This window comes from Coenobita brevimanus, chromosome 11 (genome assembly GCF_032717465.1).
Source record: "Coenobita brevimanus isolate Jiangsu-jjx chromosome 11, ASM3271746v2, whole genome shotgun sequence".
Taxonomy (NCBI): Eukaryota; Metazoa; Arthropoda; class Malacostraca; order Decapoda; family Coenobitidae; genus Coenobita; species Coenobita brevimanus.
The window spans coordinates 6,760,561-6,787,130 of NC_136964.1; the positions used below are offsets into that span (position 1 = coordinate 6,760,561).

Consider the following 26,570-nt stretch of genomic DNA (forward strand, 5'->3'; position numbering starts at 1 on the left):
ATGACTGAAAAAATTGTTCTGGGTGATCAACTCAAGGAATTCTGAAGAAAATGGTTTTGACTCTGGACTGTCAACCCAATAATTGAAATCACCACAAACAAGAAGTCCTCCAGGTTTAAGAGAAAACCCTTCAAGAAACTGCCCAAACTCCTCCATAAAACCTCGATCTCTGCCTGGATGACCTGGTCGATAGACAATTGCAATTCTAATGGTATTCTGATGTAAATTTATTAATCATTCATTCATTCATTCATTGCCAGACGCCATGTATCCCAGACAGGGTGGCCAAGGGCTTAGAGTTATTTGTTTTACAGGGAGGGGCACTAATCCTCCACCAACCCCACTTGACACGTAGGGATGCCAACAGCATCTGGTGTTCCCAGGCGGTCACCCATCCAAGTACTAACCAGACCCAACGTAATTTATTAATACTTCCATAAATTCAAATGAAGATGGGGTCAGGTCTGAGTCAATGAGAGAAACATTTGCAAGTGCTGCCGAATAGATGAGTGCTACGCCTCCTCCTGGATAGTCAGCAGCAGGCCTGGGAATACTAGTTATAGAATGTGTCTTAGGCAAAGCATTACGAATAATATCGATATCAGACTCATACAACCAGGTTTCAGTCAAGCACAAAATGTCAAGCTCATGCTGATTTAGAGTTTCATTAATATAGTCTGTCTTATTTTGGATAGAACGAATATTTAAAAGACCCATCCTTAACTGGTTCAAGAGGGATGTAGTCAGTTTTTTGAATGGTCAAATTTGGTGTTTTCAATCAATCTATTCCTATGAGAAATCATAATTGGACAGTCTCCACTTGATGCAAAATGGTCAACCGACTGTGAATTTGAATTAGCTTCTTGATGTCTTAAAGAAGAGTAGTTGATGCATTTTTCGGCGAATTTCTGTTACCACAATCCTTAGATTTATGGGTTCCATCACAAAAGACGCACTTAGGTTCATCACTTTTCCTAGAACATCTCTCAAATGTATGACCAAAGCCTTGACAGTGATGACACTGTGTAACCCAGAATCTATCGAATGCGCGGCATCTAGTAAGATCCACATAGATGTAATTGCCCTGTTCTACAATGGAGGATCTCACGTCTGGCGACATCTTCAAGACAGCAGTTTTGGTGTCATTCCTTGTTCTTGTGAAGAGAAGGTTGAGGGTACAAACTCGATCAACAAGCATCTTAATTGTATTGTTTTTTCTCAGAATGTTTGGGATGATGTCAGAGTCACCCAAGGAAGAGGAAAGGCCTGTCACGGTCATTTTAGGCAACATTTTCTTTGGCTCTGATATGCAAAAAGTGCCCTCAGAGCCAAAATGATCACTCAGCACCCCAGATACCTCACCTTTGGCCTCAGCCGATGGAAACTTCATTACCAACCCACCAGCCTTGGTCTTAAGACAGCTATCAACCGGTACCGAGTTAGGTACACCTCTGATGTCTTCTGGTCCCATCTGATTTGTGAGGGCATCAGCACCACTCTTTGGTTTCACAATCAGTACATGCTGACTATGAATGGCTTTTTTCTGGCCATGAGCACTGATCTCAATCACGCCCCCAGGCAGATCCTTCCCTTCCTCCACGAGGGACCCGCGAACAGCATCCGCAAATGACTTGGCCTGATCTTGCGTGACTGCCATGGGTAATGGGACCTTGGTCTCTAGTGCCTCCAGTCTATTTGAAACATCTCTAATTGCCTGAAAGATTGGCCCAATAACTTTATCTTCAAACTCCTTCCTGGTACTACTTCCTCCACCAGCCAAGACCTCGTACGCTGGTGCAACACATTGGCTACACAGCCAGCGAAAGCCCAGCAGGTGGTTCTTCTTCATAAATGGATAGTTGCCTGCATCCAAATTTTCACAAGCTATATGAACCCACTCACTGCAGTAGGCACACTTCAGTGCTTGTGCACTTTTTGCTACAGACCTACTGCAGTGAGGGCACTGGTGTTGCTTGCTCATGATAAAGGAGAACAGAAAACAAAACAAAATGACAACAACAACAGCAAAAGGTACATACAATACTACCCGGGATAAACCCAGGTAGCGCCACCCCCGTTTGTGTTACCCTGATTTAGGAGAAAAAAAGAAAACCGAAAAAAAACAAAAAACAGAAATGGAAAAAAACAGGGTGTCTGCGAGGTCACCACGAGCAGGTGGGGTACGACTTGACTGTCTTTCTAGGAAAGGTAACCCAAACCAAGGTGCCGCAAAAGTGCTGAGATGGTATTGACAACTTTTCCCAATTCGAGCTTTATAGCAGTAGCAAATACGTCACTTAGGCAAGACCTAATTGGTTACAATACTGCCATTGCGCAAATTGGACGATAGTTAGAGGGTAGGGAATGGTCACCCTTCTTTGGGACTGGCTGAATGAGAGCAAACTTCCAGCAAGAAGGAAAGGTAAAAGTTGATAGACAAAGGCAAAAGAGTTTGCCTAGGCAGGGTATAAGCACAGAAGCACAGTTCTTGAGAACAACAGGAGAGACTGCATCAGGCCCATATGCCTTATTAGTATTGAGGCCTGTGATGGCAGAAAATACATCAGCTGAAGAAATTTTAATGTTAGCCATGAGGAAGTCAGAGGAGGGAAGTGGTGGAGGAACAGCACCGGAATCATCTAAGATGGAAGTGGAGGAGAAAGTCTGAGCAAAGAGATCTGCTTTATCAGTAGAAGAAATAGCTACAGAGCCATCAGAGTAGAAAAGAGGAGGGAAGGATGATGAGGTAAAGTTGTTAGAAAGGTTTTTGGCAAGGTGCCAGAAGGAGCGGGAAGAATTTGAGTTAGAGAGTTGAGAGCATTTTGTACGGATGAAATTATTTTTAGCAAAGCGAAGAACAGACTTAGCACGATTCTGGGCAGACACATATAAAAGATGTGATTCAGGGGTGGGTTGGCTCCAGTACCTTTTATAGGCCCTCTCCTTGTTTTGGACAGCATTAGAACAAGTGTGATTAAACCAAGGCTTTCATGCATTAGTCAAAGGATATGAGAAAGGAATGTATGCATCCATGCCCGAGAGAATAACCTCCGTAATGCATAAGGCACACCCAGATGGCACAGATGGCTCCCGGCCATGGAAGCAATAATCATTCCAGGGAAAAATCAAAGAAGTACTGCCTGAGGGCCTCCCAATCCACAGCTCCAAAGTGCCACAGACGACTTTTCTTTGGAGGGTCCGCAGGCCGTACCGGAGTGATAGGACAGGTTAAGTGATAAGGTTGTGATCGGAGGAGCCCAACGGAGAGAAAAGATTAACAGTGTAAGCAGAAGGATTAGTTGTAAGGAAGAGGTCAAGTATGTTGGAGCTCTCTCTAAGGTGGTCAGGGATACGTGTAGGGTGTTGTACAAGCTGCTCTAGGTCATTAAGGATAGAAAAGGTGTAGGCTTGTTCACCAGGTGGATCAGTGAAAGGAGAGGAGAGCCAAAGGTGGTGGTGAACATTGAAATCTCCAAGAATGGAGATTTCAGAGAAGGAGAAATGGATAGAATGTGTTCCATCGTAGAAGTAAGATAGTCAAAGAATTTTTGATAGTCAGGTGAAGTAGGAGATAAGTAAACAGCACAGATATATTTAGTCAGAGAATGACAGGAAAGCCGAAGCCAGAGTGTAGAGAATTCAGAAGAATCGAGTTCAGGAACACGAGAGCAAGATAAGTTGTTGCGTATATATACACAACACCCACCTTTGGCTTTGAAATGAGTATAGAGAAAGTAGGAGGATACAGAAAAGGGTCTGCTGTCAGTTGCCTCAGACAGCTGAGTCTCAGTTAGAAAAAGAAGGTGAGGTTTAGGGAAGGAGAGGTGGTGCTCAACAGAGCGAAAGTTAGGGGAATGGCCACGAATGTTGCAGAAATGAAGAAGAAGAGAGTCAGACAATGGTTCCTGGCGTCTTGAGTCATCACCGGGAGAGGGGCTGAAGGTGGGGGCATTAATGGTCCCCCTCCCTGGGGACTCCGAGGCTACGTTATTCGACGCCATTTTTTTTTAATTTTGGAAAGGAGGTGTGGTGTGTACTGTGCATGTAGTCTGGTGTTGACAGTTCGAGAAACTTGTATTGGAGAGCATGCTGGCCTACTCTCTGTGTTACTGAGACACTGAAAAAGTTCAGCAAAAGGGGATGGTCGGGACCTAGTCCCTAGGGCTGATGAAACGGGAGCTCCAGCTCTCCCTGTCATCAGCTTGGGAATGGCTGGGAGAAGGAGGGAGGTGAGAAGACAGGAAGAAATCAGTAGGATAGAAGTTGTGGAAGCAATAAAGAATGTTAAATTGGGGAAAGCCCCAGGAATTGATGGAGTGTGTGGTGAAATGCTGAAGCATGGGGGAGAGATAGTAGTAGAATGGATGTGGAAGATGTGTAGATTGGCCTGGGAGGAAGGTAGAGTCCCGGAGGATTGGAAGTCAGGTATAATTATTCCCTTGTACAAAGGAAAAGGGGAAAAAGAAGTGTGTGGTAATCATAGGGGCATTTGTCTTCTTAGTATAATAGGAAAAGTGTATGGTAGGTTACTTATTGACAGAGTTAGGGAAAGAACAGCAGAATTAGTTGGAGAAGAACAGGGAGGCTTTAGGAAGGGAAGAGATTGTGTAGATCAGATATTCATTCTTAGATCTTTAGTGGAAAAGTTTTTAGAGAAGGGAAAGAAGTTGCATGCGGCTTTCATGGATTTGGAGAAAGCATATGACATGGTGTATAGACAAGGATTGTGGAAAGTATTAAGAATATATGGAGTAGATGGGAAGTTGATGAATGCTGTGAAGAGTATGTACAATAGTGCTAAGGCTGTAGTGCGTATGGATGGTGAACTGAATGAATTTTTCTCTTTGAAGGTTGGGTTGAAACAGGGATGTGTCATGTCTCCATGGTTGTTCAATCTGTACATGGATGGGATTATAAATGAGGTACAAGGTTGGGTAGTGGATGTTGGAGTGGCCCTGGTGAGAGAGGGTAATGTTTGGAAACTCCCTGTACTGTTGTTTGCAGATGATACTGTGTTGTTGAGTGAAGACGAAAGGGAGCTGCAGGACTTGGTGGATGAGTTTGGGAGAGTGTGTAAGAAACAGAATCTAAAGGTGAATGTAGGGAAGGGTAAAGTGATGGTCTTTGAGAGAGGTGAAGTCAGAGAATGTACAGCGAGGTTGGATGGTGAGGAATTGGACAATGTAAGTACAGTGGGCTCGCACAGTGCGTGTCACCGCAGTGCGTGATTCGCCTTGTGCATGAGTGACCAAAAATCATAACCAAAAACCCTTTAATGCACGAGTTTACTGCACAGAACGCGAGGCAGAGGCAAGGAGTGGCTCAAAAATGCCATTTTCTACTAGTGCGCGACCACCCCTCACAGAGCGCGTCACGTGTCGTCATGTTGATGTGCCAGACAGAGTCAAGTTGAGCAGCCTAGTGTGATGGAAGGCAGGACTGAGCTGTGTATGTCAAACTTTAGCAAGATCCTTGCTGCCATGGATAAGCTCAAGGAAGAGATGAAGGAACAGGAAGTGAGCAACCTAAGAACGGAGGAACTTCTGGTTGGTATCGACAAACTCTTCCATTTCTACACAGACAGGCACAGGGAAGAAATAAACAGGAGAAGACAGACGCTCATAACAAGCTACACACAGCGGGCTCAAGTTGGTGAAATAGCGGAACCATCGACATCTTCTGCTCCTGTTCCTGTTGAGGATGAAGAGGATGCAATGTCAGAAGTGTCAGCATTGAACTTTGAAGGGTTTATGGCCGAAGTGAGTGACTTTGATGCTCCTGGGGAAGGTGATCAAGAGGAGTCTGCGGAGGGAAGTGTTGGTGCGGTGGGGAGTGCGGCGCTGTAAGTGTTGCCGCACCTCGGAACCCCTGTTATTTAAGTTCATCAGGCCTGTTGTCTACTGTTGTTAAGGTGACTACCCATATTTTTGTTATTGTAGCTATAGCTTTAGTACAATGACTGAAACATATGACCTTTATTATGTCTCTAAGGGCCAAAAAATGTCCAGGTATGAGGGGGTACCACCCATATGTAATTATTCCCATAAGATAATGTATTCCTAGTACGCGAATTCCCAGTGCGCGAGCTCGTGCATCGCCCAATCTCTCGCGCACTGTGCGAGCCCAATGTATGTTTAAGTACTTGGGCAGTGTGATGAGTAAGGATGGAGGTTTGGAGGGTGAAGTGCTTGAAAGGGTGCAGCAGGGAAGAAAGGTTGCTAGTTCCTTGAAAGCAGTGATAAGAAACAGGGAAGTGAGCATGGAAGTGAAAAAGTTACTACATGACAGTATTGTGATACCAACTCTATCGTATGGAAGTGAAGCTTGGACGTTGTTGGAAGGACACAAGTCAAGAGTGAGAGCAGTGGAAATGAGTTATTTAAAAGGAGCCTGTGGAGTCACATGGAGAGACAGGCTGACAAGTGAGGATATAAAGGAGCATTGTGGTGTGGATGTGGATGTGATAGGAATGTTAGGAGGAATACACTGAGGTGGTTTGGCCATGTGGAGAGGATGGAGGGTAAAAGACTGACGAAGAGAGTATATGTGAGTGAGGTGGAGGGTGGGAGAGGGAGGGGGAGGCCGAGGATGAGATGGAGGGATGGAGTGGAGAGGTTTATGAGAGAGGGGGATGTGAGTTGGGAGCAGGGCAATGAAATGGCGAGGGACAGGGCGACGTGGAAGCGATTTGTTTGTGGCCACCCCGAATGGGATTGAGGCGTCTGGCAATAGATAGATAGATAGAAAAGTGCCAATTCGGTATTTAGTCACACCGAGTAGGGTGAGCTAAGTGAGTAGGAATGGATCCCATTGACTTCATCCGTAAGAAAATATTTTTTTTTATTACCTATGAATTTTATTGTGTCCAACCCACCCTTAAACTTTACTGTGTTATGCAATAAATTATTTATAGAGGCATTTGAGAAAGGTAAGAGGTAAATGGGATATTGCCACGAGTTAGGAGCTGGTGACGTGAAGCAGGTTGGTGGCCAAGATGCATTTCATGTATGAAAAGTAATTTCCTGTGTGTGTTACAAATGGCCTTTATCGAGTCAAATCCTTGCACAAATTATACTGGGTTTTGCAGCAGACTACTTTTAGTTTGATATGAGAGAATAATGGCTGGACTTTTGTTGAGAATCCCAGACTTGTACGGGCATTTGTCTGGCATTTGATAATTTTGTCCGGCCTCAGCCCGTGTCCGGGAAATCCGAAATCCGTGAAAAGGGGTCCCACAAATCGAGGGTCGAGTGTACTGTGGATTTGTGTGCCCAGTGGTAAGGTCAGTGCCAGTGTAGGCCCCAGTGCTATGGTTGGTGCAGGTGTGGGCCCCAGTGCTAAGGTTGGTGAAGGTATGGGCCAGATTCCCCTCCCCCTAACCTGTTCCTGTCTGACTCAGAGGCTGACCACTAATGCCTGTAAGCACAGGCTGTCCCCCAGCCTCGGGGGGGGAACAACTTGGAGACGACTTAGACCAACACAGGAAGGAATGAAGGTGGGTTGTCATTTATGGTTCAGTCTTGGTTAGGTGACTTTCGAAAGTTGAGTTGACGTAACCTCCCTTTTATAATGGGTTTCAATCTCCCGATTTACGATAAAATCAGTACATAATAAGGTATGACCTGACGTAACCCCATCGTAAAACGAGTAGTGACTGTACTTTTGTAAAGCAAAATAACCTTTGTGTGCAAATTATTTCGGAAAAAGTTTGGAAATACACACATACTCCTTTTACAGGCACGAGCTTTCGTACTGTTACTCCACCCAACTCGTCCTAGCTTTTCAAAAATCATTTTCTGTAAAACAATACGGGTTATAACAATTTCTATTACAGCATGGGCTTCCTTATCTTTTGGACTACAGAAATGTAAATAATTTATATATATATGTTTGCTACAGTCTCTATAATAACATACTAAAAGACAAACAAACCTTACATTTTTTTTTTTTTTTTTTTTCCTCAAAACTATTGGGCATATCAAGATTTCCCAGTGCTCATAAGAAAGCTTGTGAAATTCTGCACATAAACAAGTACATTGCAACTGCATGTCCTGGAAAAAATTTTATGCAGTGATGGTGGGAATTTATTAGAAGTTATTTTTCTCCTAAATAAGGTTTATTCTCACTTCATTTGTATACATTTATTCATTTTTTTTTTTTTTTTTTTTTTCTTATAAACATCAAAAGATGATGCGCTGTTATTTACAACAATAAAAGCATTCCCCGGGGGTAAATTTGGACATAGAATTTTTTTTTCTTTCCACGCGATGGAGGCAGCCTAAGCCGGGTTTTGGCTTTGTGTCTGGCACAGAAACTTATTGGGAACTTACAGTGCACAAAAGGGTTACAGTAGACCCCTTTTCTAATTTTTTTAGCATTTAGAACAGGGATTCCCAACCTATTGCTTGCGAGCACCACTGTGCTCTCTGATGGTCTGGCAGTGCTCTTTCACAGTGGTTAGAATCATGCTTGCGAGCACCAACTCTTTGTAGGCCAAAGTTTGACAAAGAGCTGATAGTCACGATGTAAGACTTCACATCAGTTATCGAGCAAACCTGCTGATTATAAATGCATAAGCAAACACTGTATGCCAGTGTTCCATTGCGGTTGGTTTTAGACATTATTCTGTGTTAAGTGGTAGGTGGTGGCAACCATCATCCACTCACTTGATGTAGTGCTGCCTACTTCTTCCTAAGCCTTTATCATTCTTTTTCCGTGCCTGCCCTCCTCTCTTCCTATTTCTCCCATCTTTCCTGTCACTTCTTATTGCTTTTCTTTCCTTTACAGGTGGCTTTACATTGAGTAACAGGTCAAATGGTTTCCTGTAAGCCAAGAAACCATTTACAACGCTGGGTGATAACCACATAACCAAACCATACGTGCTGCCTACGTGTCAGCAAGTGGGTTGGTGGAGGGTTAGTGCCCCTCACCGTAAAACAAATAACTCAAAATCCAGTGTCCACCCCCTACGGGATTATGGCGTCTGGCAATAGATAGATAAATAGATAGACTTTTTAAAATTACACTAATGTGAGTAAACTGCATAACTTATATAAGGTATAGTATATGTAACATTGATGAATTTCCCTGGGCAGTCTTCATTTACACTGGATCATCTGGAATGTGGATGATTAATGTACAGATGCAGCTTATTTAGAAACATTATCTGAAGGGGCAAACTATTGCAGTGTATGCCATGATATACATATACCTATATGTATAACGTGCAAGTTTGGTAAATGTTGATAATTTCCATAATATATATATATATCCGACTTGTACAAGATTTATTTGTGAATCTTCTGTGCAAGTAATTTAAAGATTTATGATCTTTAAAATAGGTCTTACTAACTGAAGGGTATTTACTTTCCAGTATTATCTTACAGGTAGTATAACAGGTCAACACATTCAATGTATTTAGTAATATTACCTTAAGAGGCAAACTATTGCTGTGTATGCCATTACAGTAGAACCTCTTTAATCCAGACCCCTTTAATCCGGATTTCTGTTAATCCAGACAAAATTTAAAAATAATAAGCTCCAAAAATATGTTGAAAGAAATTCTAAAGTCATTTTTAGTATCGACGCGGAAAGCGATCGTCATTCGTTTAGTCTCGGATCACGCTAGGTCGCAACATGGGCGCCTGTTTAAACACACGCTAGCATTCGTTCCATCAACTAGTTCACCAACCATTTATATTTTTACGCTGTATTTCAAAAGTTAATCCTCCTTACCATGCCCCTTAATTTAAGTGTAGCTTCTGTAATGAATAAAGGTGTTAAGAGGAGGAGTTTGCTTACACAAAAATGGGTCAGAATATTCTGCAGTGTCTAGTGATTACTGTAGGTTATTTTTTGTACTTAAATGTGCTTTACTTGTACATCAAACATTAGCTTCTTGCCCATATGGGTGTTATCAATATGCCAAAGATGACAATGTATTTTTTGCCTACATAAGTTTTATTTTTATTCCAAATATTACAGTTAATTAATTAATTTTTTTTTTTGCCTACATGGACCTTAGGCACTTACTACAATTTAAAATGTAGGCTAGTTTCTTGTCATGGCCTTACCTGTAAATTATGCAATACAAAACTATTGTACATGATTAGTTTTGTTATTTTAGTACCGGTATCCTTTCATCTTTTGCAGTTACGTAGGGTTGACATATGCCACATATGTTAATAATTAACAAACATACCATATGTAGATAGAGTTTGGTATGAACTGGAGATTACCCTGATGGTCCGGACAATCTGCTAATTCGGACAACCCTTCCCCCCATATAGTCCGAATGAGAGAGGTTCTACTGTATGTACCTATATGTATAACATGCAAGTCTGGTCAGTGTTAATAACTTCCTAATAAATATCCGAGTCGTATAAGTTGTATTTGTGAATTTTCAGTGCAAGTATTTTAAAGATTTTCTGGCCTTTAAATAGGTCTTACTAATTGGACTGCTTCATAATATCCAAAATTATGGTGGTGCTCCCATAATTATCCAGAAAACAGCTGTGTGCTTGTCAGCTTAACAAGGTTGGGAACCCCTGATTTCGAAAATACTTTATTGGTACAGCTTGATTTTAAACTTCAAAAACTGAACTGTACTGTACTGTACACTTAATACACCTTATTATTTACGATCTTACAAACTAAAGATGTTCACATTGTCTGTATATTGCATTTATCACTCGTCACCCTAGAGCAGTACATCAGGGAAATGATACACGGGGGAATTGATGTGGGTCAGACTGAGGCAGAGCATGGGGGACAATAGTGATGCCGCCAGCCCACCACCAACAAACGCACGAACCCCGCAGACATTATGGCTGTCCTGGTCCGAGGTTAGACTATCTGGTCCCCTTCAAGCTTTTTCAGAGTTTTCCCGATATATGAGAAGTTATTCCTCTTGGCTTCTTGACTCTGAAAAAAGTGAATTCCAGTCTAGTGAAGTCCGTTGTAGTGAGGTCATACTGTATATCTTCTACCCATGTCTTTACATTATCACTCATATATTGGTCTTTGAATTCCATAGTTCCAGTCACAGCACCTAGATGCCTCTGACCTTCTTTAGTCAGTACAGTATTACATTTGTGTCTTTGAAAGCCTCCTGTGCATCTTGATAGTAAGTTGGTTTCACAATCAAGATGGACTTACTTGCATTGGGGCAGCAACCTATTTCAGGACCATATGTTACTAGGTCCCACCATTTCCTCACATCTTCCACCTTGCCAGCCCATGTGAGATTATCTACATAGGCTACTTGTTTTACATTGGTGGCCTCTTGTTTGGTCTTCTGTTGCAGCTCTCTCATAGCCAGGGCGTACATAGCCATGGCAACAGGGTCCTCCTGGTTAGTTCCTTCTGTGGATTGGATTACACTGACATCATGAGCAGCTGTCTTACCCAATATGTAGAGGTCTGCAGGTTCTTTTTAGATGTTTTCCACATATTGGGCAAATGCTGGGCATTTAGCCTTGATGATTGCCTCTAGGTTGATGGAATTAAATGTGTTTGAGACATCAACAAGTAATACTGCCAGACAGTCCTCTTCCTTGTATATTTTCTTCATTGAGTGAACTGCTGCCTCACCTCCTGCCTGCTGGCCTGCACACACCTGGAGGTTCCCAACTGCCTACTTAACATCATCTTTCACCTCCTCCATGATGCATTTTCCTATAATCCACCTTAAGACTTCACCCACCCTGATTGACTGACAGCCAGGATTCTTATAAAATGGGCTTAGCCTGCAACTCATCAGTGCTTCAGTATTGTTGTGCTGACTTGAAACAAGCTTCCTCGCCATTGAGCCAATGGTGTTACACAGGTCTGTTGCTGCCTTCCCAAACTTGATGCTTCTGAGGATTACTTACCAAGATTTTGCATTCAGACCTGACAGCCCTGTCCCTCCCTGTGTGTGCATTGTCTTCCTCCACACCATATCTCCAGCTATCCTGTCATGTATGATAGGATTTGGTTGGTGTAATTCCCGTCAAGCTTTGATTGGGCACTTGCTTGCCGTGCAATCGGGTGTTTTTCCTTTAGTTGTTGCATTGTTTCTACTGTCAGGTCAAGTACTCCATTCGGTGATTCAGCTGATAGGGATCTTGTTGCCATCGAGACCTTCCCCTATCTCATCTTGCTGCTGAAAATCCTTGCCACATCGTTGAGGTTGTGGTTTCATCTGCCTGCGTTGCCTCTTCTCACCTGCAGGGCCCTTGCCTCCTCAAGTAGGTTGTCACTTTTGCCTCTTTTCCATGTTTCAGCCACCTTTGGATGGCCTTAAAATTTTCTGCAGTGTTTGCTCTTGAGCGAGTCTTGTTAACCCCTTATGTCCTAAATGGACCTGTGGGGGTTTGCGTTACTTTGACACCCTGGCCTAAAAAATTTTTGCCCGGTAGAGCAATTGCAATAAAAAACTGCATTCAAACTTTCCCGCTTCTTACTTGATGTAACTTACTTCAAGACCATCCCAGCTACGAGTTGATATGGAGGGAGGAGGACTCCAGACCACCAACAGAATGGGGGGTGAGTACCCCCCCGCCCTGTTTCTCCTTCTGCCTACCCCTCAGTCAATGCCTTATGTGATGTATCCCACTTTTTCTACCCTTCTTACTGCCACTAGAGCACCGAGGTGAGGTTTGGCTGTAGCAGTGACTCCCCTCCTGCCCCCTCCTCCACTCACCTTACCTCCCTGGCTTGGCTGCCAAGAGACACATGCCTTGCAATTTCTCCTTCCTACTCAGATGTGCAGATAAAGGTGATATTTCCATGCTCTATACTCCCTTCCTCCTCCCTCTGGAAATTCCCCACCCTCCCTCCACCCTCCTCCTTTCCTCCACTGTGTTACTCCTCTACAGCCTCACGTGACACATTGAATGAGGATTCATTTCCCGACTTTATTGTACTTTATAAACCTAAAATAAGACTTTGCTTTTATTGTAGCAATACCTAGTGTATGTATAGTAATATGTGTGTATGTTATTAGCCCAGTGTAATGTATATTATTGGAAATTTATCATGCATTATCGTATTTTTCTGTGGGTTACATTTCTATGCCTCTGCTTTTTACACCTTTAGCATTGTAATTATTTGTTTTCCAATGTTAAGTGAAACATCTTTGCACATATAAAGCTGTGTTATACCTTTATATTACAGATATATCATGATATTTTCTTATCATGTTTGTAGTGTTGAGTTCATTGATGAATGTATCATTTCTATTTTTGCATGAAAATTTTTTTCCAAGGAATGTTTCTTTTTTTTTCAGGATATGCTTGTCATTCAGGTTTAGTTAGGCAACATTCATTCATGTCAAGGAACATTATTCACCTTGAATATCGTGAGTTTAGACAGGTGATTACTGTAATGAGGCCATTTTCTGCAACGTACTGCCTCTAGCCAGGCTGGGAAGGGTAACTATTATTTTCTTTGCCATGCTGCTGTGTGACAACTACTAAATCAGTCTGGATGAGACTTACCTCTTCGGATGTGTAAATTCTTGCTCTTGAAATGTACGCCATAAATTTTGACGTTTACAATGCTTGAAAAAAAAAAAAAAAAAATTGCATTTCGGGGGGGTGAGCAAATTTCGGACTTTAGGGGTTAACCAGTTGCATCGTTAAACCAGGGTTTGCCTCTACTTCATAAGGGAGATGGTACAGCACACCCCTGTTATCTGATCTCATAGTAATTGATAAATTGCTATAACAGCGTGGAATAAGTTTAGACTATCTCTGTGTATTCGATGCACTGTTCCTGCTATAGTGATGAAGGTGGCTGACAAAAAACCTGCCATGCATACCAATGCTCATGGAAGCTGACTGTCACCTGTCAGAGTCAAGATGGCTGTCAACATTTGAATGTGCAAAAACCCTTTCCAACACTTCGCTGGAAGCTCCGTAGTTTCCACAGCTTCCACAACTCCATTGAATAGCTGGCCCACTTTGTCCCTCTTATCTCTCTCACGTATCCCGCATGGTACTGGTAGCGATCGCATCTCTTGTGTTCATCACATTTCATCATTCTCTCATTCCTGTGCATAACATTGCAGACCCCCTGCAATAATTTGTGTCCAATGCTAGTAATCAGAAGGCATTGCTGTGTGTGTTTTAAAGTGGATTTTTTTTCTTTTAGTGAAATAATTGAAAGCCTGTGATAATGTCCTGCCAGTGTGCCACCCCCGAGTGGAAAGCTTTGTGCTCAGGGTGCTGCCCCTGGCTGAGGGAAGCTGAAGTACATATGGAAGAGTGTCACCCTTGAAGTGAAACTGGATATTGAGAAATAGCATCAAGGCAACCAGGGTGCTATAATTATCACTGACACACTCCAGATACATGTCTGCCATCATCAGGAGTTCTGCTGACATGTTAGCTGCTGGGCAATAGATTTCTTCCCTCAGATCTAAGTGGATCATGAAGATTAGGACTCCAGTGATGGATCACCTCTCCATCCACCTCCCATAACACTCACCCAAGACTCACCTTTACTCAACTCCCTCTACCTCTCCACATCACCCTTTCCCTCACTCTCCCTTGCCTGATGTGTGAGTGCCCGGGAACATTACCTGTCTCCCAGCCTCAGAGGTTGGGACTCATGATAATGACTCAGCCAGGGCCTGGCACCCCTTAAGATGATGCTAGGAGCATTCCATCATACCCATAAATGATTTTTTTTCCCTTGACCTTAAACATTACCCCATAGAACCCACATTATAAACTCTCGGTATCTGATACAGTCATGTGATACATGATATGATTGCCTGGTTTATGATTAATCACCATAACGATCAGTGCTATCCAACATTTTCCAGACTAATGCTAACTGAAAACTCACCACAGCCCCTATTGGCCACCATCACCCTCGAAGTAGTTCCCTTGCGTATTGATACACCAATCCCATCACTTCCACCATTGCTGGAATGCTTCCTGGAAGTCCATTTCGACAAGAGTGTCAAGCACTGCCGGCTGTTGCTTTTGGATGTTTTCAGTGGTATCAAAATGATGCCCTTTCAGCTTGATCTTCATTTTGGGGAACAGAAAGAAGTCACAGGGGGCCAATTCCAGCAAGAAAGGAGGGTGGGGATAGATAGCCTTGTTGTTCTTGGTCAAAAACTGCTTGGTGTTGAACACAGTGTGAGCCAGGGTGTTTTCATGGTGAAGCAGCCAATTGTCTCGTCAAAGGTTGGGTCATCGCTTTCTCACATCTTCACACTATCGCTGCAAAATATCACAGTAGAAGGTGGAATTGACAGTTTGGCCAGCTGGGAAGAATTCTTGGTGCACATTCCCCTTGATGTCAGAGAAAACGATCAGCATGCAGTTGGCATTGCTTTTCACCTGTCTGGCCATTTTGTGTCTTCGTGAGGCTGTCTGACCATTGCTCAGCCAACACTTGCTGAATCATTGCCAGGATCTTTGTTGCATTTTTCTCTATATTTGCACAAAATCTGATACAAATTTGCCGTCTCCCTCGAAAATCACCAGACGACACGTGCACGACAGCAAACAAATGAGCACCACTAATTCCCACGTCCGCCTAGCTCCTTGCTGCGTGGCATACTGATTCACAATGTATGTTAGTACTGCCACCTAGAGGTGCATTGTGCTCCTACAACCCATATAGAAGTCACAATCCCAGTCCGGAAAATTTTGGATAGCACCTCGTGTGCCTAGTTTCAGGTTAACAATAGCGAGCAGGGCAGTGAAATGGCGGGGAACAGGACGACGTGGAGGCGATTTGTTTGCAGCCACCCCAAACGGGATTGAGGCGTCTGGCAATAGATAGATAGATAGAATAGCGAAAATTGCTTTTACAATTTTGCAGTGGCCGTATAGGATGAACCTGTGCAGATGCGTGCCACCTGTCAAACCAACAGTTATATGTTTGAACCAAGATGGCCACACTGTTTATGTGTCTATTGAAACACCATTGCTGTCACAAACTAACAGTGCAAGTGCAGTGTGTGATATTAAATGGAGAGATTAGTTCCTTGTGTGTGAAGTACAGAAATTTGTGACTTGGAAAACACAGCATCACTTTTCTGCCACCTCATTGCATTGCAATTCTGCTGCCTCATTGCATTGCTCCCCACCCACCATACCTCTACACTCTCACATGGTTGTACCACTTCACTCTCCCCATCATTCATCATTTCCTTCCAATGACCTGAAGTGATTGCCCAGGTCCTCCAGCTGTCCCCCAGCCTCAGGGAGAGCCCTTTGTGATGACTTGGATCAGCCTGTGACATACTTCAGGTGGGTGGCAGATTTTTTTTTTTTTTTTTTTTTTTTTTTTTTTTTTTTATACTCTGGGCACAGGCTTCACAGCCTGCTCTCAAGGTCCAGTAGTCCTCCTACATACCATACACCTTTACATGTCACCACTTCGGCGCTAACACCCACCGTCCATATTGGATACATGTTAGGGCTGTCTCATACAGGACTAATGTATTGGTGTTAGGGGGGAATATGTTTACTTGTCAGCAGGTCTTCTGGTAGATCAGTAAAATCTGTTTTTCAGTCATTCATTCATTGCCAGACGCCATGTATCCCAAACAGGGTGGTCAAGGGCTTAGAGTTAATTGTTTTACGGGGAGGGGCACTAATCCTCCACCAACCCCACTTGACACGTAGGGAGAACGTTATGCCAACAGCATCTGGTGTTCCCAGGCAGTCACCCATCCAAGTACTAACCAGACCCAACGTTGCTTAACTTCGCTGATCGGACGGGAAGCGTTAATTCGAACCAGCGCTTGCAACTGCGTGAGTACAGCAGCTTACCAAGCGAGCCATTAGCCTAAATTCAAATCCTTAAACTGTTCTCTACCCCAACAGGGATTCGAACCTGGGTCTGGTAGGACTGCAAGCCACCTCTCTACCAACTGAGCCACTGCCTCCCCCATGACCTCCTGTGTATCCCCATCGAACCCATGTTTACATCACGATTTTTGATTTATCGATATGTGATCAGTTCTTACTTAACGTAACCCAGTTGTGAATTGAGACAGGACTGTAAATCATTATCCAATCCACTTTCCTTGATGTGACCCCCTTTGGATAATGGGGGTGTGCTGTGCAACATAGTTCATGTGCCTGAGGAGTTGTGGTGAGACTGGGTGTGATGAGTCAAGGCAGTTCCACAGTTACCATGGTAACAGTCCTGTGCTCACACCACCAGCCTCGCTGGCTTGCCATCTTGTTTACTCTTCATTCACATGTGTAGACAGGGTTGTGTAGTAGCAGTTACTTGAAAGACATGGTGCAGTAAGAGATTTTCACTACAGTAATCTCTTTAATATCTGGACACCCAATAACCAGACTCCCCAATGTCCAGACGTTGTGGGCCCGGACCTTCGGAACCCCAAAATGGTAAAAAAATGTAAAAAAGCAAACAAAAACAAAAAATCCGACACTTTTTTCAACCGTACTTTGAACTTGACACGTGGTGCCAAACAACTGTCTTTACGCGTGGCCCCTTTCTTCCTCCCCTCCCAGACCTCCCCAGTTACCGCCCAACTACCATCCTGACTAGACACTCATTGCAGTGGATGCCGCACTTGCCCGTTTTTGTGAATAAACTGCAATACCTTGCCACTAGACCACACGAGAATTTACAGTGTTGTGTAGTGTTAAGAAATTAGGAATCAGAGTGCAAAGAAATAAATGCAGAGTGCAAACTGGCGGCTGAAACTGGCATGGCGCAAGTAAGAACAGAATGTGCAGTGTTAAACTGTTATAACTCACATTGCAAAGGATTAAGTGCAGCACAACACTGGCTTACTGTATGTGCCTCAAGAGCATTTTCACCACTGCCAGAGCTTTAGAGGAGGTGAGTTAATCTTTGTAGCGGCCACGGACGTGTTGTAAGTACCCTGTACACTGCTAAATATTTTCCATACTCCTAATTCCTCCTTCTCTGGTTCCTTTTCATTTATTTCATGCTTTCTGTCTCTTATTAGTGTGAATAGGGTCTTAAGTAGGTGCTATGCATGTCCAGTAGGGAGTTATGTAGGTGGTTTTCTGAGTTAGGTTGGGTTAGGGTCCATAAGTACAGTACCAGTCCAGGAGGCAGGGTCCCAGTATCCGGACGATTCCACTTCCTGGACATGCCTTTGGCTGTATTACATCGGATATTGGAGAGATTACTGTATGTTTTAAAACAAAAACAGTTATATACTGTATCTTTTTTGTATGGATATTAAATGCAGTATTATAACCTCCCATACCCCATTTGCTGTTAGTGGTCCAGTGTTTGTCCAGAAGGCAACATACATAATGAAGTGTGTTGTGTTTCAGGTGAGTGGTGAGAGAGGAGCTGGAAAGTGGATGCCTAATGTACAGTACAAGTCATCTATCAGTCAGTGCAGCAGAGGAGCTGGTGTGGACTGTGCTGAACCCAGCTGTTAGGTTAAGGTTGTAGCATGAGCTGCATGACACGTATCTCATGCTGCACCTCCCGGCTGTGTGTGCTTCAAGTGCTGTACATTGCTATCAGATTCACTGATATGCTGGTCTAATGGCAACTGTTGTTCCAGGTCCACAGCTGAAGTCACATCAGTTAAGCAGACACATCATTGTTGTCATTAGACAGCTCCTAGAAAAGTAAATAACGAGTGTAGACAGGAGTGAAGTCACACCTTGTATTGCCTGAGCATATCCTACAAGAGGTACTTCATGCAACACTGTGGGTTATACTGTGTTTATTTCCTTCACCACATCGTAGTAAATATGAACCATCTGATGTGTGGTAAGAGAGTAGCGTGGATCATATAACTGTTGTGGTATCATTTTTACCTACTATTATTTTGCTGGTGTTGTGCATGAAAGCCAGAGGACAACTGTTAAACTGAGGAGCACTGGTAATTTCAGTCTCTTTACTGACAGTTTATGAATCATTACTAATGCCCTGTATAGTTAAATTTATGGAACCCTATTACCTGCATGTGTGTTGACAGTTGATTTGTAACAGTAATGATGTATGTGCAGATATTTATGATTCAGTGTTGCTGTGTGCTGTCAGTTACCGTTCAGTAGATATGGGAACATTTCGTACACAACAGTGATCATATTGAAGGCAGATCGTAAGGCAAGTAAGGAAGTGGAGAGTTGACTAAGTTTGGAGGGGATTAAGAGAGCCAGATGTGGTGTAATGGAGGGTGTTCAAGAAAAAACAGATGTGAAGGTAGGATGTGAGGTGAATGTAGAAGTAAGAGCAGTGGTTAAGGAAGAAGCAGAGCAGATACAGCATGATGTGAGTGAGGATATAAAACAGGTGGTTAAAGAACCAGAGGTGAAGTTGGAGTGTGAAGTTCGTGAAGAAACTTTGTTCATTGAGGAGGGAATTGTCCAGGACCCAATCACTGTATGTGCTCCAGAGTTCAGATGCTTAGAGTGTGATAAACTCTTTACATCCAAGAGCTCTCTCACCCGACACTCAGTTGTTCATTCGGGAGCGAAGAGATTCAAATGTGAGCAGTGTGATAAAGTGTTTGAGTCCAAAGGTCAGCTCTCCCAGCACATATTTCTTCATTCAGGAGTCAAGAATTTTAAGTGTGAGGAATGTGGTAAAATGTTTAGTCTGAAAAATCATCTCACCCGACACCTAGTAATTCATTCAGGGGGGAAGGAATTCAAGTGTGATGAATGTGATAGATGGTTTGGTGATAAAACTCGTTTAAATGAGCACTTAATAATTCATTCAGGTTTAAAGAAGTTTGCATGTAATGAATGTGGTAAGCTGTTCAGTTGGAAAAGTAATCTAACCAAACACTTGTTAGTTCATTCAAGAATGAAAAACTTCAAGTGTGAAGAATGTGATAAGGTGTTCAAAGCTAAATCTGATCTTATCCGACACCTGGATATTCATTCCGGCGTGAAGAAGTTTGTGTGTGAAGAATGTGGCAGACAATTTGTTCAGAAAGGCCATCTTACCCGACACCTATTACTTCATTCAGGAGTGAAAAAATTCAGTTGTGATGAATGTGGTAAACTATTCACTGAGAAAAGCAGAGTCACCCAGCACATGTTAATACATACAGGAGTGAGGAAGTTCAGATGTGATGAATGTGGTAAATCGTTTGTTAAGTCAAGTGGTCTCACACGACACTTACTGATACATTCAGGAGTGAAGAAATTCAAATGTGATGAGTGTGGTAAACTGTTTCGGGATAAAAGTACTCTCACTCAGCACATACTAATTCATTTAGGAGTGAAAAATTTCAAATGTGATGAATGTGGTAAGCTGTTTAGAAAGAAATATGATCTGAATTTGCACTTGGATATTCATGCAGGTGTGAAGAAGGTGAAGTGTAATGAATGTGGTAAATTGTTTAGAACAAAGAAGGATTTAGCCAGGCATAGTGCCATCCACACAAAAATCAAGAAGCAGTAATCTTTTGCCTAGTATGTTGATTTCTGTAAATTATCTAAAAAATTTCTGTTTCAATTAACAAGTAGAATTCACTGAGGTCTTCATTTTGGCTAATGCTTTACAGTACACTGTTCCAGTATACAAAAGACATCTCAGGCTCAGCGAATCAGGAACAGTTCAGTTACTTCAATCTGTCAGATAGCTAGAACCAGGTAATTTAGTTAAACTCCAGAGAGCCGTCTTCAAGTGCAGAAACTAAAGAATGTAAGACCTCACTGTAACAGACTAATTGGGGCCCAAACCATTCTGAAAAATGCGAAATTCTGATAAAAGCGACATCCAGACTTCTCCCTGCTAATCCAAACTTTTTCCGTTATATCAGACATTAGTCCGGATCGCATGAACAGTTTTTAAACTGTTTTGACTACCACTGCAGTACTGTACTGTGTTATAACTTCACTACATTAATCAAATGGTATAATATAAATAATAATACTGTACTGTACACTGATAAACATGTCTTTTATTTACCTTATTGTGGTGAACATAGCTGAAGTGGTCAGGCAGTCCGGACTGCTTCTGGCTTTGTGGGACTTTTTCCGATATATAGGAATTTAGTCCAGTAGCTCCTCAAGTCTGATAAAAGCAAATTCCGGTCTATTGAAGTCCATTATATTGAGGTTTTACTGTATTTGCCAGTGGTTGGTGGGGACGCTCACCACCCACTCATTCAGTGTAGTGCCTCTCCCTGGTGCCTGCCCTTTCCCCTCTTCCTTCTTTCCACTCTTCGTCTTCTGTCTTTCTTTGTTTTATTCTTTCCTCTTCCCTCTGTCTGTGGGTGATTTTACACTGATTGACAAGCCAAATGGTTTCCTGTACACCAGGAAACCATTTACTATGCTCGGTGGTAACCATATAACCAGATTATGGCTCTTGGTGGTTTAGTGGGCAATTAGGTCGGATTGAGCCAGTACAGGCTTATATCCAAGGGGTGGTAGGGGTCTATTGCTCATGTAATGCCACTCAGGACTGAGTGATGCTGGTCACTCTCATCTTAAATGTCAGGAGGCTAGCCCCAGGCTCTTATGCTCCTTATGGGGCAACACTGGATTAGATGATGGATGAATGAACGAATGACTGAAATATGCAGATGCAGTATCTGCGCATGTAACTGTATCACTTCATATTAGGTCGACTGTAAGATTTGAGACTCCCCTCAGAGGGAGAGTTGTTGCAGCCCCAGACTCATCTGGATGGGAACCTACTGGACTGCAGTAACCCTGCCTTCACTCCCCACCCCTCTTTCCTCTTCTCGCTTGTCATATCGTTTATAAAGGCTCCAACATGCTGGCATGCATCATTCGTGGTCATTGTTTTATCATTAATGTGGAGAATTGTCAATAGGCAGAGTACAGAAAGTAATTGAATGAAAGATCTTCAGTATGCCTTTGCTGCTTTCACCATGCTTGGCTAGTCATAAGAACAACTATCACCAACATGATCATATCAGTATACCAGTGAAGAGACAGTGCTTGTTCACATTTAAGATTTAAATATTTAGCATTAATAACAGCGCTCCAAATCCTCTCCTTGCCCCCACTTTTTTTTTTTTTTTTTTTTTTTTTTCACCTGCCTCCATCACTTGTCCCTCCTCACATTATTCCTCATCCTTGTCACATCCCTGCGCGTCCTACCCCAACCTTCCTTCGCCCCTCCTGCATCACCACCTTTTCGGTTTCATTCTGTTCTCCATGCATCATTCTACCTCTTCCTTGTGAGTAATCATTCATAACATGAATAGTTGACAGTAATAGGAATTAAAGCCATCGTTGTTGTGGTATTATAAGCATACTGGATTGAGATAGAGATGGTTCAGGCATGTGGAAAGGATGGAGGAAGACAGTTGGGTGCAGAAAGTGACATGTATGAACGTTGGGGGTAGAATTGCAAGAGGCAAACCGAAACAGACCTGGGATGAGGTCATTGAGAGTGACCTCAGAGATAAGGGAATGAATAGGGAGGCTGTCAGAGATCAAACAGCATGGAGAGTTGCCATTAGTTGACCAAGGTCAACATATGCAAGTGTGTTGGAGCCTTTATTAAACAATACAAAATTATCTGAATACATAAAACATTTAATTGGAACACCAGTGCTGTAGGAGATCGAGCAGCATGGAGAGTCACCATTAGTGACCAAGACTGATACATGCAAGCGTGTTGGAGCCTTTATAAATGAACGAGTGAACCATTGTTCGGAAAGAACCAATTTACTTATTGAGTAACATATCCCACTGTTATGATCAGGGTTCTAAACCCTCTTCCTCCCCACCCTGACTGTTTCATTCTTCCCCTCCTCCCCTTGGTGTATCCCTCGCCCCTGTTTACACCTATATTCCTTATATGAAATATTCCTTACTTTGACAAATTTCCCTTTCCCATACCTACAGTAACTTTTTACGTACCTTTCCTCCCTACACTTTTGTCACTCGTTACATCTGTATATCTGACATGACACATTCAAAGCAGAATAGTTCCAAGACATAGGTTTGTGAGAAATCAGTACAGTCCTTTGTTAATATTAAAGACTTTAACGTAGGTGTTGGTGTAAATTGGTCAATAATAATGTCAAGTACCATAACCAGTTTTGTCTTGTAACCTCTTTGTCAGTACTAAACACATTCTAAAAAGTTTCACATAATAGTCACTGGCAGTCTCCAGAAAAAAAAAAATAAAATAAAATAAAAAATCCTTTGCATCCGAGTCTACACAAGAATATTGATGCCCTGATTTCATACATTTCTCATTAATACATCATCCTATCTGGTACACATTAATACAGTTGTGTGTGCTCGCCAGCCACAGCGTACCAGCAATCAACTGCACCTCCCCCTTTCTCAGTCTTCACAAGTCCATCCTAGCGACAGCATCAGATTTGAATATTGTTTGACAACAACTTACTCCAACCAAAATAAAATATATTTGTTTCATAAAAATGTCAGACCTGTAAATTAATGGAACTTACTGTATAACTTTTTTGACAGTATGTGATGAGTGGTGTGTGTACAGGGAGGAAGCAGTGTGGCATGGAGGTTGGCAGGTGCAGGACCAGCCACGCACATACTGTCTGGCAGTATTGCCAGATTAGCCATTTTTGGTTAGATTTAGGTGATTTTTTCTACATCCAGCCAGAAAATATTGCATTTAGCTGATAGCTGAAATGCACAGATTATACGGTAAAACCTCGGTATATCGGACTTCACTACACCAAAATTCGCTTTTATTGGAGTCCAGGAGCTGACTGGATTAATGTCAGATATTTCGGAATAAATTTCGAAAAGTGCAACTTCAGTCCGGACTGGAGAAAGTCTATCTGTCTATCTTTATACTTAGGCTGCTTCCCCCAAAGAAGGGGAGGTAGCTGACACAGGACGACACATTCCCAATTTACTCATCCACACAAACACATTCATTCCCATCATAGCCCCAAGGGGAGAAAGGACAGATCCTCACCACACCACACTGCATGAGGGTCAACTGCTCAGTGCAATCAGCAACATCTGCAGCAGGTCCCAACAGCACAGCTGGTTTAACCCTGCCACATCATAATGGACCCATCCCCTTACCTGCCCCTGACCCAATCAGCTGATCAGACCAAATGCAGGAGAATATCCCCTCAGGGCTGTGTCATCATTTATTCTTTCACAATTTCTCTCCAGTCATTTCTGACATGCACAGCCACTCTTCCATGCTCAACAGACATCCCTCTCGCATCCAATGCTGTCTTCACACTGTCCATCCACCCTATTTGTGGTCTCCCTCAGCCTTACAGCTCTCACATATGATCCAGTCATCTTTTTCACCAGTTGCTCATCATCCATTCTCTCCATGTTCCCAAACCACCACAACATCCTCTGCTGAACTCATCAGCCATCTCCCACACAATTCCAGTTCTCCTTTGCACTTCATCATTTCTCACTCGATTCATACGCATCACTCCACACGTACTCCTCAGACACCTCAGCTCCTTTATATTCAAACTTTTCCTCTCTGCTACACCTATATTTCATGTTTCAGCCTCATATAACACAGTCGGTACCACAACACCCTCATACAGCCTTCTCATTACATCCTCCAAGAAAGCCCTATCACCCTTCACTTGAGACTATACCTGGCATTTTTCTACCTGACCAATATAAGAAATTCACAGTTTTGAAGTTGGCTGATGGTTCCTCTTTCAGGGACCACAATGCATTTAAGGTTCACCGTGACCTGGTCAAGGCTTGTGGGTCATCCCCAAAAGTTGTTCCACAGGCAGATGGGTCACTCCTTGTAGAGGCCAGGGATGCAGACCAAAGTGCCCGCATCCATGCCATCAAATGTTTAGCCTCCTGTGATGTCACAAACACCAGTCATTCACCCTGAACCAGACTCGGGGTATTGTCTCCTCTAAGGAGTTCCTTAGGTATTCGAAGGAGGACCTCCTGGACGGGCTGAAAGACCAGGGAGTAGTGAAGGTGGAGAGGATAAAGAAAAAGGTAAATGGGATATTGACCGGCACACCATCACTAATTGTCACATTTGATCAGTTGACATTGCCTGACGCTGCCTTCGGGTTAAGGCATATGTGCCAAGACCTAGGCGGTGCTTTCACTGCCAGAGATTTGGGCATGTCAGCAGGGCTTGTCGTAGGACCATGCAAGGTCTCCCACAGGTGTGCGTTAATTGTAGTGCCAATTCACATGGTGAGATGGACTGCCCGAATCCCCCCTCATGTATCAACTGCCACGGTGCTCACCCAGCTTCATGAACACAGTGTGACCAGTACAGGTTTGAGAAAGAAGTAATGTCAGTTCGAACCCATGAGAAGATTTCTTTTGCAGAGGCAAAGGAAAGGGTCAGAGGGATGTTTATCCGCCCCAGGGTCACTTTTTCTTCAGTTCTTTCACTGCGTAAGGAGGTCCCACAGTACAACGAGACAACACTTCTCAGGATAATCAGTCATCACAGATGTTCCAGTTGGGGGGTGCTGCTGTGACAGCAAGGCATGGAAGAAGTCCCTTTCTAGTAACCACTCCTTCAACTTGTGATATGCAGAATACTGTTCCCGTGGTTAGTACTATTTGTGAGAAAGACGGTTGCCCAACCGCTACTCCGACTGTTTATGCCCCACTTCGGTGGCTGAAAACTTACACACTTCTCTGGTGGTGATGGATGTCCACGTTGACCGGACTACTACTCCTGTACCTGGCAAACGTCACCGTTGTTTGTCAGAGTCCTCTGAGCATGATGACGGCCACGTAAGGTCTCTGTTTTTGAACCTTCTGTCAACACCTCTCCTGTTTCCTCTGCCCAGCAGGCTGAGGGATCTAGTCAGGTCACATCTGAAACTGATGATTTACCTCTGGTCCCGTCCCCACCTGGGGATGTTGGTGGAAAGCTCGTTGGTGCTTCAGATTTGAAGCATGGGATGGTCCCCTCAAAAGATTCAAGTCCTGTGGACTCTACTTCCACTTCTGGGGTTTCTGGTGGGAGCACCAACTGTCCTACATCTCCAAAGATGGCCCCCAAGCTGCCTTGCAAACAAACTGGTATGCCCTTTCCAAGAAGGAGTGTTGTAAAACTTACTACCTCGTCCTCACGTTTGCCTTCGGATGTTAGACAGAGGGTGCGGGTTTCTGGTGCTGGGCAGGCTCCTCCAAAGGGCATTCATAAGCATCAATCCAAACCCAGTCGGGAGGCAAGGTTGTCTTGCCCCTAATATTGATACTTCCTTCACTATGGGTACTATGGCATTCTCACCCAGTGTACTACAATGAAACTGTAGAGGTGCCATGGCAAATTGGGAGGAATTGCAGTTATTGCTCTGCTCTGAACCTGCTATGTGTCTGTCTTCAGGAGACGATGGTGGGGGACAGACAGTTCCCTTCTATTAGGGGGTAAGAAGTCTTCTGTGCATCTCCTCCTGGTGTTCACAGCGGTGGATGTGCAATTTTGTGCCGTTCTGATGTCCCTTTATATCCTTTGCAATACAGTCTCCCTTTCAAGTTCTAGCAGTACAGATGCACGTTGGGAGGTGCTATACCATCTGTTGTCTGTACCTTCCACCTTCCGTTCCTGTTATACGTGCTGATCTAGAAACCCTTATCAGCCAACTTCCACCCCCTTTCCTACTCCTTGGTGACCTTAATGGCCGCCATCCT

At 43.3% G+C, this 26,570-nt stretch overlaps 1 long non-coding RNA gene and 1 pseudogene across 1 annotated transcript in view; both read left to right on the forward strand.

The window, feature by feature from the left end:
* The window catches only part of LOC145411831 (uncharacterized), a 31,098-nt gene extending 12,712 nt beyond the window's left edge, over positions 1–18,386 (forward strand). The window contains exon 3 of the long non-coding RNA XR_013899493.1: positions 18,297–18,386. This is a non-coding gene — a long non-coding RNA (uncharacterized LOC145411831). The remainder of the gene's footprint in view (positions 1–18,296) is intronic.
* LOC145411821 (uncharacterized) overlaps positions 1–20,938 on the forward strand; it is a 192,937-nt pseudogene extending 171,999 nt beyond the window's left edge.
* Positions 20,939–26,570: the final 5,632 nt, after the last annotated feature.